Genomic DNA, 17,142 nt, shown 5'->3' on the forward strand with positions numbered 1-17,142 from the left:
CAAAACAATTAAGTCCGTAAAATAAAATAACATATCGAAGTCATTAAAACTCAATACGCATGGAGAATTACAGTAAAATATTTAATCTCCATTAGGTCGATATCCAATATTTGGGCAACCCTCATTCGCCGATAGCGGCCCCGTTATCTTAGGGAACACCTTCCAGCTGTTGGAGCTACGCACTAGTTGGCCTCATTATTATCGATCTAACCCTCTTCATATTTCATATTCTACTGCAGATGCTACTTTCGCCCAGGTCACTTTGCAAAAACAAAAGAAACATCTAATCTGAGACTTGAGTATGTCCAACTGACATCCCAGACTTATCGTCGGGCTCACTTAAAATCTGTACATCCTAACACTAATCTCTATGCACATGATACCTTCCAAATTCTCTCGTCGGGCGTGAAATAGGACGTCTCTTCATCAATAACTCCAAGGACAACATATGACGTCCTAAATCTATGGTCGGGCGTAAAAATGGGTCGTACTACGCATCCCCTAGCATATCAGGCGAACTAACAATTTCAAACCAACTCTGACATTTCAATACACATGGAACCACGTCTCTTACTATTAAACGAATGCAAGTCGGAAAACGCAGTAAGTCTCCATCTCGTTACAATACGTGAACTCGAAAATAAATATACGTGACGAACAATTCTCCAACTCAAACACAATCTCAGCCTGTGCAATGAAGTTTTTAGGGAAGCAATGATAACTCCCAACACACGCCTACCATTTAGTGGATGAATTCAAATTAATAATCATCACTACCGCATTAGAAACTCTCAACTCGCCTACCGTCAATTCCAAATATTTATATCAATGACATATCCAGTGAAACGAAATTCAATAAACACCAACCATGTATTCTAAATGCTCTTTTATCCTTGAGGTCGCATTATCTTAATATTCATACGGGCTTTACGTAACTAGTCACTTGACTTTTACTACCAAGATTTTTTAACCTTTTACTAGAGTCGTTTTCACTTGGGATCTTACCAGAAATCTACGGTGCCTCACACAGTAGTCGTCTCAAATTTCGGATTGGTAGCGGAAAACACTACAGCCTGCCACAATACAGCCTGTTTCCCAAATACTTCCTCGGCAAACATAGCCTGTCTCAAACTCATTCTCCTCGCCTTATCCAAGCGGTATCACTTAAAATCCAGGCTCCCTTTCATCTTTAGTATTCCTATCCCTCTCGTCTCCACATATATAAATTCTTCGCTCTCAATCCATTTTTCTTATATTTCCAAGACCCTTTTCATATTTCAATCCTCTTGTGAAAACAACAACCATTATAAAACACACCTCTTTATTTTACTGTTACTACTACTTTCGGACCTCGAGAATACAAGAACACACCGCGATTTTCCGTATCATCGATATACACGATGTCACAAAATTTTACTTCCCATGAATAAATATAACTCTATCGAATTTCACTGAAATTTTCTAAATGCCTGCGATCCTTGTAAAATATCCTGGTTAAATGCACTTTTAACATAGAAAAATTTCTTTATCCCGTGGTAGACATTATTATTATTATTATTATTATTATTATTATTATTATTATTACTATTATTATTATTATTATTATTATCGACAAACATTTCTGAATTCAACTGATATTTGAAATTAAGACATTCGCCACGACTATTTTACCATTATAGCTTTCCTAATTTTCCTCACTTTGGACAATATCTCATAGAACATTAACACCAGATTTAAACGTCGCATTTTACAATTTCTTGACGTGAAATTTACAAACTAAAATTTACACACGCTGACCAAAATTATAACACTTTTCGCCTGATAATTGCAAATATCAACCCGACAATCATCTTGAAAAAATTGTTGGGACAGACAATGAAATCTAACTACAACATAATACAAATATAGGCAGACCTGCAAACGGCGTCATTCCCAGTATTCTGCCTACATTGTCGCCAGATGACCTCGTGCCTTTAGCCGTACATTTGTACAAATAACATCATCACCTCCAACATATCACTCTTACAAACACTGCCTTTTTCACACGATATTAAATTACAACACAAATCACGCACTTTCCTCCTTATAATTTGTACCACGAACCTCCCTTGTTCTGCAGTCAACTACGACTGTCTGCTTTCTTCCCAGAGTTGTCTCTCTCTCTGTCACCCACAACACAACAGGTGTTCAACAGAAAACGAAATCAGAACTACTCTGACTGGCTTCCCAACTCTCTTACCACTTTCAAACGCACATGAGGTGATACAATAAAATTTGCTGTGTACTTTAACAGACGCCTATACTTTCACAGTTTTTCGGCAAAAGTTCAGAAATTTTCTGTCACCTTCCCTTTCTAACCGAATATGTGGACCTCACCCACGAACATGTACTAAGTTGTTTGTAGATCAATCTGGTACAATTTTCTGCTGACGACGGGCGTAAGCTACCGCCGCTTCAAAAACCAGATCGAGACTGAAAAATATCTAGTGGGGGTTCCTTTTATAGTCTTATGAGGGACGCTACACACACTACTAAGCTTGATTGCGTAATCTGCTAATTTCGCGTCCAATAGACCGATTTTTATGAGACTTGTCCCAGAATTCCGGACAGACTTGTGATTATTTTAAATGTTAATCTCATAATTTTACCACACTCGCAACAGGTGAAATGAATTATTTATGCCCGGGCGTTTCGCGGGTTTTCTTCATCCATTGACCTTGGCACGTGGAGCTAGTCCTCGGATCTGACGCTGACTTGTACTTAGGCTTAACTGCATTTATGTTTTACCCTGGGGGCTCTGTCTTCACGTAGGGTTTAAGAATAATTTAGATTATTTATTTCTTTATTTACTGTATTGCCAAAATCCCTCGTTACGCAGAATTCCGTGAATTTGAAGAATTATCGGGCACTCGAAGTCCGCCGAGGTGTCACGGTATTTCACGAGCTTGCCGCGGGTGAGATCGTTTTCTCGCGACATCGAGGCTCTAGGAGTGCAAAATGGCTGCCCTCAAAAATAAAAGTAGCTTGTTGATTTGAAATAAATTTTGAGAAAAAAAAATTTCTCATCTTAGAATTATGGGTTCAATACATTGCAAATTCCCGTGCGAAGACGGGTGCAAATGCTAGTATAAAGTAAGGAGTTGTCTCTCACGTTAGTCGGAATTAAAAATTAATGGTATTTCTGCACTGGCCGTGTCAACAGGAAGACGGAAATGAGATTTATAATTTACCGTCATCTTTGTCTGCCTGTACATACGTATGTGTGTACTGTATGTATGTATATATGTACGTATGTATGTATGAATGTACGCGCATTCACGAGAAAATGTCTGGAAAGTTCAAGACAAGAATACTGGCGTCAAAGAATTGACCTATGTCGAGTTCAGTTTAATGTTTGTGCGTGTCTGTTACGGAAAACTCGGTGGAATTTAATGTAACTTTGCATTTCATTTTATAATAATATTGAGTATGATTTTAGCTATAAGTTGTTCAGAAATTTTTAGCAGCAGAGAGTGCTTCAAAAGAGGCTTAAAACTTACAAATCTGTCTCCCTTTTTCGATTGGTTTTAAAGGAAAATTGCTCATGCCAATTTTTCGTTCTATATGTTTTCTTGATTCAGCCAAAAATAAGAGTAGTAACAGTGGAAGTAGAGCGAAATTTTAAGTCTAAGAGCCATTAACTAACTGTATAGGCTCTAAATAGATTTAAAATCAATCAATCAATCAATCAGTCAATCAATCAATCAATCAATCAATCAATCATCGGCATTCAGAGCTGTCGTCCAGGTGGTAGGTTTCCTATCAAATCTTTGCCTAACAGTTTCTTAAACGTTTTAAAAGAACATAGACATTTTCAAAGATCTTGCTGTGGAGATCGTTCCAACAACGCTTTAATGTCTGTGTACATCTGTCCGTACTCTTTGAATATTAACCCAATTTTAGGCTTTCTTTAATATCGGAAGGAAGAGATCAAATCAAGATAAGCAATAATGCTAAAAGAACAAACTAATGAAAGAACAAAGCGCCCAAGAGAGCAAGGAAGAGAGTACGTGACGAGAAGCCGCTAATGTAGCTCAAAGTATGGGGGGGTTATATGAAGGATGGATAAAAGTGTAATCATGCACATTGGAGTGATTTTCCCATAAACAATTCAAACTACAGCTACATACATACATTATCATTATAGACTGTTATGCCTTTCAGCGTTCAGTCTGCAAGACTCTGAGAATTCACTAAACGTCGCCACAATCCTCGATTTGCAACTAGTGTTGTGGCTTCATTTAGTTCTATACCTCTTATCTTTAAATCGTTAGAAACCGAGTCTAACCATCGGCGTCTTGGTCTCCCTCTACTTCTCTTACCCTCCATAACAGAGTCCATTATTCTCCTAGGTAACCTATCCTCCTCCATTCGCCTCACATGACCCCACCACCGAAGCCGGTTTATGCGTACAGCTTCATCCATCGAGTTCATTCCTAAATTAGCCTTTATCTCCTCATTCCGAGTACCCTCCTGCCATTGTTTCCACCAGTTTGTACCAACAATCATTCTTGCTACTTTCATGTCTGTTACTTCTAACTTATGAATAAGATATCCTGAGTCCACCCAGCTTTCGCTCCCGTAAAGCAAAGTTGGTCTGAAAACAGACCGATTATTATTATTATTATTATTATTATTATCGTATGGTATTTACAAGCATAATCTGTAAAAATATACAATTAACATACACATTAAAATATGGAGGTAATAACAGACCGATGTAAAGATAGTTTCGTCTGGGAGCTGACTTCCTTCTTACAGAATACTGCTGATCGCAACTGAGAGCTCACTGCATTAGCTTTACTACACCTTGATTCAATCTCACTTACTATATTACCATCCTGGGAGAACACACAACCTAAATACTTGAAATTATCGACCTGTTCTAGCTTTGTATCACCAATCTGACATTCAATTCTGTTGAATTTCTTACCTACTGACATCAATTTAGTCTTCGAGAGGCTAATTTTCATACCATACTCATTGCACCTATTTTCAAGTTCCAAGATATTAGATTGCAGGCTTTCGGCACAGTCTGCCATTAAGACCAAGTCGTCAGCATAGGCCAAACTGCTTACAACATTTCCACCTAACTGAATCCCTCCCTGCCATTTTATACCTTTCAGCAGATGATCCATGTAAACTACGAACAGCAAAGGTGAAAGATTACAACTTTGTCTAACCCCTGTAAGTACCCTGAACCAAGAACTCATTCTACCATCAATTCTCACTGAAGCCCAATTGTCAACATAAATGCCTTTGATTGATTTTAATAATCTACCTTTAATTCCATAGTCCCCCAGTATGGCGAACATCTTTTCCCTCGGTACCCTGTCATATGCTTTCTCTAGATCCACGAAACATAAACACAACTGCCTATTCCTCTCGTAGCATTTTTCAATTACCTGGAGCATACTGAAAATCTGATCCTGACAGCCTCTCTGTGGTCTGAAACCTCACTGGTTTTCATCCAACTTCCTCTCAACGACTGATCGCAGCCTCCCTTCCAAGATGCCAGTGAATACTTTGCCTGGTATACTAATCAATGAGATACCTCGATAGTTGTTGCAATCCTTCCTGTTCCCTTGCTTATAGATAGGTGAAATTACTGATTTTGTCCAATCTGAAGGTACCTTACCAACACTCCACGCTAATTTTACTACTCTATGAAGCCATTTCATCCCTGCCTTCCCACTATACTTAACCATTTCAGGTCTAATTTCATCTATTCCCGCTGCCTTATGACAATGGAGTTTATTTACTATCCTTTCCACTTCCTCAAGCATAATTTCACCAACATCATTTTCCTCCTCCCCATGAGCTTGGCTGTTTGCAACACCACCAGGATGATTTCCTTTTACATTGAGAAGATGTTCAAAATCTTCCCTCCACCTCTCCAGTGATTCCCTGGGATCTATTATGAGTTCACCTGAATTACTCAAAACACTGTTCATTTCCTTTTTCCCTCCCTTCCTAAGATTCTTTATTACTCTCCAGAAAGGTTTCCCTGCTGCTTGACCTAGCCTTTCCAGGTTATTACCAAAATCTTCCCATGACTTCTTTTTGGATTCAACAACTATTTGTTTCGCTCTGTTTCTTTCATCTACGTACAAATCCCTGTCTGCCTCGGCCCTTGTTTGGAGCCATTTCCGCTAAGCCTTCTTTTTACGTTTACAGGCTGCTCTCACTTCATCATTCCACCAAGATGTTCGCCTTTTCCCATCTTTACACACAGTTGTTCCTAGGCATTCCCTTGCTGTTTCTACTACAGCATCCCTGTATGCCACCCATTCACTTTCTATATCCTGAACCTGCTTACTGTCTACTGTTCGAAACTTCTCACTAATCATATCCATGTACTTCTGTCTAATTTCCTCGTCCTGGAGATTTTCTACTCTTATTCGTTTGCAGACAGATTTCACTTTCTCTACCCTAGGCCTAGAGATACTTAGTTCACTACAGATCAGGTAGTGGTCTGTATCATTGAAAAATCCGCGAAAAACTGGTACATTCCTAACAGATTTCCTGAATTCAAAGTCCGTTAAGATATAGTCTATTATGGATCTGGTGCCCCTAGCCTCCCATGTGTAGCGGTGAATAGCCTTATGCTTGAAGAATGTATTCGTAACAGCTAAACCCATACTAGCACAGAAGTCCAGCAAACGCTTCCCATTCCCATTAGCTTCCATATCTTCCCCACATTTACCAATCACCCTTTCGTATCCTTCAGTTCTATTCCCAACTCTCGCATTGAAATCGCCCATTAGCACTATTCTATCCTTGCTGTTCACCCTGACCACGATGTCACTCAATGCTTCATAAAATTTGTCAACTTCATCCTCATCTGCACCCTCACATGGGGAATACACGGACACAATTCTTGTCCTAATTCCTCCCACTGACAAATCTACCCACATCATTTGCTCATTTACGTACCTAACAGAAACTATGTTGCGTGCAATGGTATTCCTGATAAAGAGCCCTACCCCAGACTCTGCCCTTCCCTTTCTAACACCCGTCAAGTACACTTTATAATGTCCTATCTCTTCCTCATTATCTCCCCTTACCCGAATATCGCTTACTCCTAGCACATCCAGATGCATCCTCTTTGCTGACTCAGCCAGTTCTACCTTCTTTCTTCCATAAGCCCCATTAATATTGATAGCTCCCCATCGAATTCCATTTCGTTCGCCAAGTTGTTTCCAAGGAGTCCCTCGCCTGTCAAATGGGAGTGGGACTCCATTACTCCCATAGGTCCGAGGCTTGCTTAAAGTGTTCTGAGCTCGGTTAATTCATGAAGCAGGATGCTGCCCTACTTGCACATATTCCAAGTGAGGATCTCTCCTCTAACGGGATATGGACCACCGGTGAATTGTATAGTCCTAGCCGCCTGAGCACAAGGAGGGCCACGACTCAGAATATGTCCGAGATGCCCACTCCCATTCCATAGCAACTGGTATCCCGACTCTCAGGACCACTTACTAGGCCACTCAGCCGTTGCCCATGGTTCACGAACTAGGACGTGACTACAGTAACCCACAAACATGAACCATCAGTATAATCTAAAACCATCATCGTACGAGACCACATGTTCCGTCTTGCAAAGATCAAAACTCAATTACTGGGTTTGAACCCGCGATCTTGTAATCCGGAGGCCAACCTCTGTCTCTGCATAACAGGTAGACCTAATAGGGTCGGTGATACACATTTTTTGCCTGAAAATTACTTATAATATCTAAATATTTAGCCTATACTACCGCATTGTACTTGATAATATATTTCAGTCTTTTAATTAACACTGAAGCGGACTGAACCCACAACCTTCGGATTTCACGTCCGATACTCAACTAAACTTCCAACAACATTCGAGCACACGTCACCACGAAAAAGTATGTTATATCACAATAAAAATGTGTGCTACAGTAAATTTTTCATTTCCATTCTCTTGGCAAGGATCGAGAAGTACTGCTTGCTCTAGAGATTACGCTAGGCACATGATATGGGTCAGTATTCATACACCAAAGGCCTCTTTAAGCTACTGTAATTGTAGTAGAAAGTAGTAAAACATTCCTTGTTATATCCACAATTACTTTTACAACCGCAGTGAACGTTATACAGTGAGGTAATCGTCGAACATAGAGATGTCAGGAGAGTTATAAGAATGAATAGCACATCAATTGCATATTTTATCGTAATAAAAAACTGAGCACAAATATCCACACGGTAATATACAGTATGTTATGCATTACAAACGTATCGAGAATTAATTTTGTTTCACTGACAGCATATTGCGTGATAAACATTTTCCAGTGCAATATGGAAACGAAAATTACTTATTATAATATCACAGACCGTGGAATGCTATATAGGATAAATCTACCGACTTCACCACAAATTGAATCCTCTCTACTATTATCTATGAATTGTTATACCAAATAGCCTCATGGAATTAACATTCCAGACTCTAGACTCTGGGTGGAGAAACTAGATGTTCACTTCCTGTGCTCTACGTTGAGGGATCGAATTCTGACACTCGCACATCTCATAACCATGGAGATGAGGCGTGTATACCTGTCAATTGCTGCAGTTATATTTCATACAACACAGGAAAACAATAGGAAACTCCCTCACTACTCATTTTCTTAGTATGCTTCTTCAGTGACACCTAGGCTATTTGTGACAACAGATGGTGAAGTGTATTGGGACCTAACGAACCTCGGGCTGAGGACTCAACATATATACACTGGTCAAAGGAAAACATTGTCTGACATACCTATTGAGCCCTGACAGCAATCCCTGTGACCATTTTGCACATCTTAATTCTGTATCTCAGTGTTGGGTTACGCCGCGGCAAAGCAAAGCAGTCGGAGATCCATGAAGCCTCCACTCCAAGGACGTGCAAGTCCGACGAGTCGGGTCACAGGTTTATATAGTGGACTATTATCAGTGTGGTTTAAACGTAGAAAGTAATCGTCATTTCCTGCCTAAAAATTACGTGAATATTCCGCAACAGAATGTTAAGAGATCTAGGATATTGGCATATTCATCAAGATACATTGACCATCATTTCATTTTATCCTAAATTAAATAACTATCCTAGTATTCTTACGCTACATCAAATGAGAACTCTGTAAAATGTTTCATTTATGGAAGGATTTTCCGTTTAATGACTTCAAATAACTTCGAATGTCAATTACATTATGAGCAAATTATTAGCAACACAAACGGATATAGAAAGGAAAAAAATAAATGTTACGTTAAAATTGAAATAAACACCTAACTTCATGCTCTTGTTACAAAGAAATTATAACATCATCAATCAAGAGAAAATCGAAAAACAAAAGAGACAAAGTGTCCCTCTGCTGAAGGCTTACAGTGAAAGATCTATTATCCATCACGCATTTCGAAATAAATAACTGGGAATTATAGAATCGTCCACTTCAGAATGCAGTTCCTACTCAAATATCTCATAATATTCCGTCATTCTAATTTAAATCATCGCATTATTTATCGGTAAACTGTCTACCTAGCAACTTGAAAACACCGTTATTCTACATAAATCATCACAAATGCAAGAGAAATGTTTGAAAGACACAGGATCGTAGCATAATATGTCATCCATCAAAATCATGCATTTAAAAGACAGACTCGATCCTCTCGAACATTCATCGAAGACTGCACCTAGATAAAGGACATCAATAGACATTGCAGCATCTACAATAACCTTCTCTAACTACGTTGATTCTACGCCTCCGGATTCCACTGCGAAGTTTGGCCTGAAATAACTGCATCAGCACTAGGCATCAACTCAAATGATCTACAAAATATCCAACTAGCAAAGAAATGATTTACTTACCATAGGAGATCATATTCCCTTTACGACATGACCCAATATCTTTACGTTACCGATTATTTTGCGAAGATCCTAAACATCCCTTTAATACCGTGCGCTCTGGTCAATCTTGTATTTAAATAGGATAAATGTGACGACCATCTATTAGTGTTCGTGAGTGCAAAATCCTATAACATTATTCTAAAATACGGCCTCGTGCCTAAATAAATCATTCATCACAACAACATCAAAATTCACGCATGACCAACACAATTCCTAACGCCAATGCCATCATCAGGACCTTCACATTACATCATCATAAAATACGCAATCCTAATGACACGTCTATGACCATCCACATCTCACTATCCACATACATATTTTCAAAGATCCTACCGTATCAAACACCTTATCACGTCGCACAAATCGTCATGCACAGCGAATTCACAATACCTAGGAACAATCTATTCAGGCAATTACGTCAAAGACTACTAAATATGTTGCCGCAATAACACCATATCACCACAATAATATCACACTTCCATTATCAAACACCGTATTTCTGCACAAGCACATAATATTTGAAGACCTCAGAATCGCACGTCGCAAATACTAAGCTCCTCCGGGGTATTTTGAGCCACGAGTTAAGTTAACGTTCATCTCAATAACATCATTACGGTACCAATATCATCGATGCCGAAAAATCATTCCGTAAAACCTTGCTAGAAGACATTAAAAGAAAACTCACACGACCCATCGCATATTATCACAACATAGATTGAATCACCACACCAGACCCAACGATCATAATTAATACAACGCAATGATTAACAAATAACGGTCGCCTTCAAGTTGAAAATTATACATGTCAAATCGACATTTAAAATGAATACTACTCTACATCTAAAATAAGCAACTACATGGCGGAATATATAGACGATATTTAAGTACTCATCCTGGGTTGTTGCTCCACGACGGTGTCACCTTCCGTGTTCAGCTCTCAATTATTAATATTATCCATTAGTGTCCATCACATTCCTGGCCAGATCCTTCGAGGTCCCTCTACTTTAGTTGTTCATGTTTATACGTGTTGTCATCTCGTGTCTATATTCCATAAACATTGATTCCATGTTACCTGAAACTCAGAAATGTCTATTAGGACAGGGTCATACACCTTGATACAATTTTACAATTCAATTAATACACTTGCCTTAACGTTTTCGATAACAAGATATCTTGTTTTACAATATAATGTGTGTTTATAATATGCCAATATCACGTTAATATATCTCTCCAACACAATCTTTCTCCCACAAATTTTTGCTTTCGATCCTTCTAAGATACAGATTGAGAGTCAACTTCCTCAGAGACAAAACAAATTCTACAACAACATAATAATCGCAGACGGTTTGCTTTTTAGAATTCTTCTATGCTTCCAGTTCCCATATGCTCTTGACAATTGGAAACATTTGACACATAATGCGTAACGATCTCGTATAAATCAGCTGTACTCGCAAAGGAACTTATTTAATTATTGCTGCCTCATATTTAGGTTAGTAATCGACAGTTTCATTCTTCATCTCGATCGTGCGAGACTAGATGTACAAGGTATGGTCCTCTCATATAAACTTATTATTCACACATTTCATGGCCCTCAGTAACATTCTGTCATTGATATTCTGCCGTTCATACGCATTTCAGTAACTTTACTTGAGGAATGTGTATTATTCATTTAATCCTGCCCTATGTTTAATTGTCTACCAATATTTCCAAGGCACCACGGGGTTTAGAGCTTGTTATCAATCCGCTATCTTCAGCGATGCCGTTCACATAATTAGACAAGTCAACTGAACTCAAATTCACCTGGAGGTGTGATAACCAAACATAAGATTTCATTGGCATTATTTCTCAACACAAACTTCCAATGTGTTCACCAATCTCATCCTGACATACATTGGAAGGTTATACTATATTGTAAACTAATGGAAATCTGAAAAAAGTTTCTTTATAATTAAATCAAAAATAAAAGCAATATTGTAATCATGCGAAATTCGTGGCTGCCTCGCAAGTCACCTTTGCTTTCTTCTGCATATATAAATACAGTGAAGATGTACTGCAGTTAGATCGGTTCCAGGTAGAACATTCAGTAAAACCCGTTGCTACAAAATACGCTGCAATGAGATTGAAACCCTTGGAAACGTGTTGGAGTTCTGCCGAATTACTGAACGGATCCTCAAAAATCGTTACCATCGATCCAGGACAACTATAGCTGACGTCCTGAAGCAACATGGATGAGAGAAGCACCAGGAAGTTTTTTATATTCTTACAGTTCACATCAACAGTAGAGTAGACATCATAGCCATCAATAAATCTGGAAATAAATACTGGTATTTCATCTCACTATCCGTTGTGAATGAGACGTAAATCTGGCAAAGGGTGGTGATCGGGAAAACAGACCATTTCTTAGCCCCGCTTACAATACCACCCTGAGAACTACCACATTCCACTTGATCAATGCGTTCTCAGAGGTCATCTATTTGATGTAAGAGGTGCCGTATGCTAGCACACCGGAAACATCATTAAAAACTTAAATTTTTATTCCACATAAATGAGATAATCTAGACACAAATTATCTTTGTGCATCTTTATCTTACGCACAATTATGATTTTTCAACATGTTCTTTTTTTTTCAGCATGTAACGTAATTTTTTATATATTATAATTAATGCCTGCAATTTTAATACAGTATTTCTGATCTTTGTGTCCCCCCTCAGTGGAGAATAAACTATTTTGAAGAATTTTATCTCCTTGATAAAATTATTTGATTACATTTTAAAATATATTACATTTTCTTATACAAAGAGTGGACTTTTCAGGACAAAAAATATTTTTTAAATTGCGATTTTTGGGATTGTAGAATTAGTCTTATTTATTCATTGAGGAGTTTTCGAAATCCACGTGCGACCTTCCCAAAAATATTTAGGTAATATTAATGTTAGTTAATTTATTTTTCACTAACTACATTTTTATGGTTTTGGAAAAAAACAAAGATTTATGTAAACTGACACTTCTGATTACAACTTTGACCTGTCTATTTACACACCGAATTAGTCCAAATTTCTGAACCTACTTGAGGTATCCTGTTCTACACCATAACTATCACCGTTTCAATACACGGAATTTTCATCCTTTTCCTGATAATAATCAATGTCATTTTCGGTAAAGTTACACAAATATTCGAAAATCGTGTGGTCAAATTCATCTTTTTTTTACAATTTGCTTTACGTCGCACCGACACAGATAGGTCATATGGCAACGATGGGATAGGAAAGGGCTAGGAGTGGGAAGGAAGTGGCGTGGTCTTGATCAAGGTATACCCCGGCATTTGCCTGGTGTGAAAATGGGAAACCACAGAAAACCATCTTCAGGGCTGCCGATAGTGGGGTTCGAACCCACTATCTGCCGAATGTTGGATACTGGCCGCACTTAAGCGACTGCAGCTATCGAGCTTGGTGGACAGGTTCATAGTCGTCATCGAAGTTTACAAACACATTGCTTCTCAGCCCGCAGAATTGGTTAAAGTACTACCATCTCTCCAGCAGTCCGCCTCCATTGGAGGTGTGCCTGAAAAGAGCTGCACCATCTCAGGATGAGGACACGAGTTTATTTTACTATCTCCTCAGCAAACGTGATCGCCTGCAAGTCGTCTTTTGTTTCTCTTGTACACTGACTGGGCAAATATCATGGGATAGCGGAGCACTGATGCGCAGTATGTTGTCTGCGCACCACGCGCTCCCTGTGCCAGCGGCAGTTGTATAGGAGAGCTTGTGAGCAGTGGCTGTTCATGTGACAGGTGTAACATGGAACGTCGTCGTGAGCTGACACCTTTCGAACGGGGTATGGTGGTCGGTGACCGACGGATGGGAAGTGCGATTTCGGAAGTGGCGCGGGAATTCGGCTTCACACGATCAACCGTGTCCAGGGTGTATCGTGAATGGTTGAATGCGGGTGTCACCGTCCACAAGAGACGAACGACCGGCCGTCCAACCACCCTCGATGACTGTGACCGGCGATATCTGAGACGGATCGTCAATAGTGACAGACGGGCAAACGGGCAACAAATCACGACTAAATTCAACACAGGCTGTGCTAGACACGTCTCCCCGTGGACAATCCGTAGGAACATGGGTTCTATGGGGTTATGGGAGCCGGCGCCGCACACGGGTGCCACTGTTAACCCAACGTCATCGGGCACAACGACGCGCATTTGTCGCCAGTCACCAGGGATGGACACTGGACACGATTTCAACTGCACCATGCCGATGGGAGGCACCGTGTATGGCGCAGACCACATGAAGCGATGGATCCCGCCTGCCTCGAAGGTGTGGTCCAGGTCGCTCGTATCTCTCTTATGGTCTGGGGTGCATTTTCCTGGTGTGGAATGGGCCCCTTAGTTGTTCTGGAAGATACTTTGAATGGTACGCGGTATGTTGAGCTGCTCGGAGACCATCTCCACGCATTTTTGGCCTTCCAGCGCCTAGACGGTTCTGCGGTGTTTTAAGAGGATAACGCGGCGCCACATCGCTCCCACGTCGCCCGGGAATGGTTCCAGGAACATGCAGTGGAGGTCCAACGACTGCCATGGCCACCCAGGAGCCCCGATATGAACCCTATCGAGCATATCTGGGATGTCCTGGAACGCAGGCTCCGTGCTATGGATCCTGCACCCACGAACAGACCAGCATTGGCGGCCGCTCTGCAAACGATTTGGTTTCAGCTGCGTCCAGAGGACTACCAGGGACTGTCGACTCACTTCCACGGTGTCTCACTGCAGTTCGCAGGACCAGAGGAGGCCCCACACGCTATTAGGTGACTATCCCATGACATTTGCTAAGTCAGTGTACTTTCAAAACGAAAGTCAAAATACTCCTCCATGCCATTTGATGTCTGACTCATAACTAGTTTGAATTTAGGGACCATCGCTCTCTGAGTGACCTTCACACTTGACTGCAGTGTTTTCCAGAAAAACGGCCTACAGTACCAGAGTTAAGAATTATGCTTATTATATTTACCCTCTTGACTTTGCGTACTCGAATGTGGATGTTAGCGTGTCGTACATGTGGACATGGCCCAGTTTTATGGTCGATGCCTTGTCGAATCCTGTTGTATTTGTTTATTTGTTGGTTGTTAGTAAATTGTGGTATGTTATGTCTGAATGAAGAGGCATGCACACAAACTCCCCAATCCCAGATTCTGAAAAATTAATCAGGTTCTACAAAAATCTGAGGCTGAACCAGACATTGAGTCCAGGACCGTCTGAACCAAAGGTCACAACGATGAAAATTCAGCTAAGGACACGGATTACTGTTGTTTTTTGTTTGTTTGTTTGTTTCTTTGTTTGTTTGTTTGTTTGGTTGTTTGTTTGTTGTTTGCCTACCCCTTACTCTCGTTCTTTGAAAAGGAGTCGGAGATGAACAGAGGTGAATTTATATGGAATGCCTTTTTCTCCAGATGCCTGTTTAGTCGCTAACCTCGGTTGACGAGCTAACGAAGGAGAACTTGATGATTGTGAATTAAATTGGATAAGGAGGTGGAAGGAATCGGGTGTGGCTTATGATTTGGAATAGTTCCGGCATTTTCCTGGAAGTGAAAATGGGAAACTGCAGAAAACCATTCTCAAGACAGCCAAGGATCTATTTCGAACCCATTGGTCTCCAAAATGCGGAGCTTCGCTCCATATCCGTAGCGCGTCTCTATGCGCGGATATTTCGCTCGGTATTATTATTATTATTATTATTATTATTATTATTATTATTATTATTATTATTATTATTATTATTATTATTATTATGGCTACTGCTTACGTCGCACCGACACAGAAAGGTCTTACGGCAACTGGGGTGTGGAAGGAATTGACTGTGGCCTTAATAAGTGTACAGCCTGATATGAAGAGGAAAACCATGGAAAATCATGTTGAGGGCTGCCGACAGGCTGGGAGACAGCAGTTATGCCATTGGGCCAATCATGAGCACATCCCTCCCTCATACCTTCCTTACCTCAACAACAGTATCTGGTTATTTTCATTTTCATGTTCCTCATGGACTTCCTACTTGTTTAACAGCACTCACTAAACATTACTTCTTTCTTTTACCGACCAAGTTGGTTCTGCGATTTGGGCGACGTTACTATGAGATTGCTTTCGGAATATAGTGGGTTCTATCACCATTGTCGCCGGCCCTAAGGATACTTTCCCCATTTTCACACCAGCCAAATAATGGGGCTGTGCCGTAGTTATGGCCACAGTCACTTCTTTCGTAGTCTTTGCTCTTTCCTATCCCATTGTCACCATAAGACCGGTGCGACGTTCAACAAATGGCAAATAGCAGCAAATTATCTCCTTCGATTACAGTTAATAGGGGCAAATAACCATGTAATGTCCCATGAAAGTATAAGGCAGCTAGCAGTATCACAACAACCATGGCACGCCAAGATGCGATCATTCATTTTAGAAGAGGTTATTTAGTACTCCGTAAAATTTACTGATTTTTTTTACTATACTTGTACTAACTATACGTATAAAATATGCATGTGTTTGATAACTTTGTATCATGTTAGAAATGAGGTATTGGTGTCTTTTTTCTCACTTCTAAGGTGTTAAAATTCACTGAGACTACATGTAGTACTACAGCCTTAAAAATATATATTAAATGAGCCAAACAACGCACAGCTGCAGCGAAAAAGTACTAAATACGTTCAAATCCAGAGTTTTTGTAGTGGAATGCTGCCGCGCGATAGTGTAGTTCATTGGTGTTTAACATTATTCTATGTAGTGTACAACGCACATATTCCATATTCGTAATAATTGAAGCCAGACAGCAACTGAAAACAAGTGCTTTAAAATACTTTTCAATTTCACACTCTGCATTTGGACTTCCCTCTATTTCCCGTTATTTACGAAATCCCACTCGTATGATAGTGTTAAGATGATGAAAGTTACGGAACTTCATAATACAGACATGATGAACATAACTGATTCTTATTTTTCGTTTTTGTTGTGTTGGAGTACGTGAGCGTTTCAGGCAATACGGAGCAGTTGATATTACCTACGAACATTTGTTTCATCACTCGTCATATACCTAGGTCATCAGAAGAACAAGACCACGAGATGTGACTTGCATCACGATACCCAACAAACCTTCCATTTATATCTAAACTACCACAAGGGAGTGGACCTCATAAACGTTACTTGTGGGCATACAGCTACCATGTCC

This window comes from Anabrus simplex, chromosome 1 (assembly GCF_040414725.1).
Source record: "Anabrus simplex isolate iqAnaSimp1 chromosome 1, ASM4041472v1, whole genome shotgun sequence".
Lineage (NCBI taxonomy): Eukaryota > Metazoa > Arthropoda > Insecta > Orthoptera > Tettigoniidae > Anabrus > Anabrus simplex.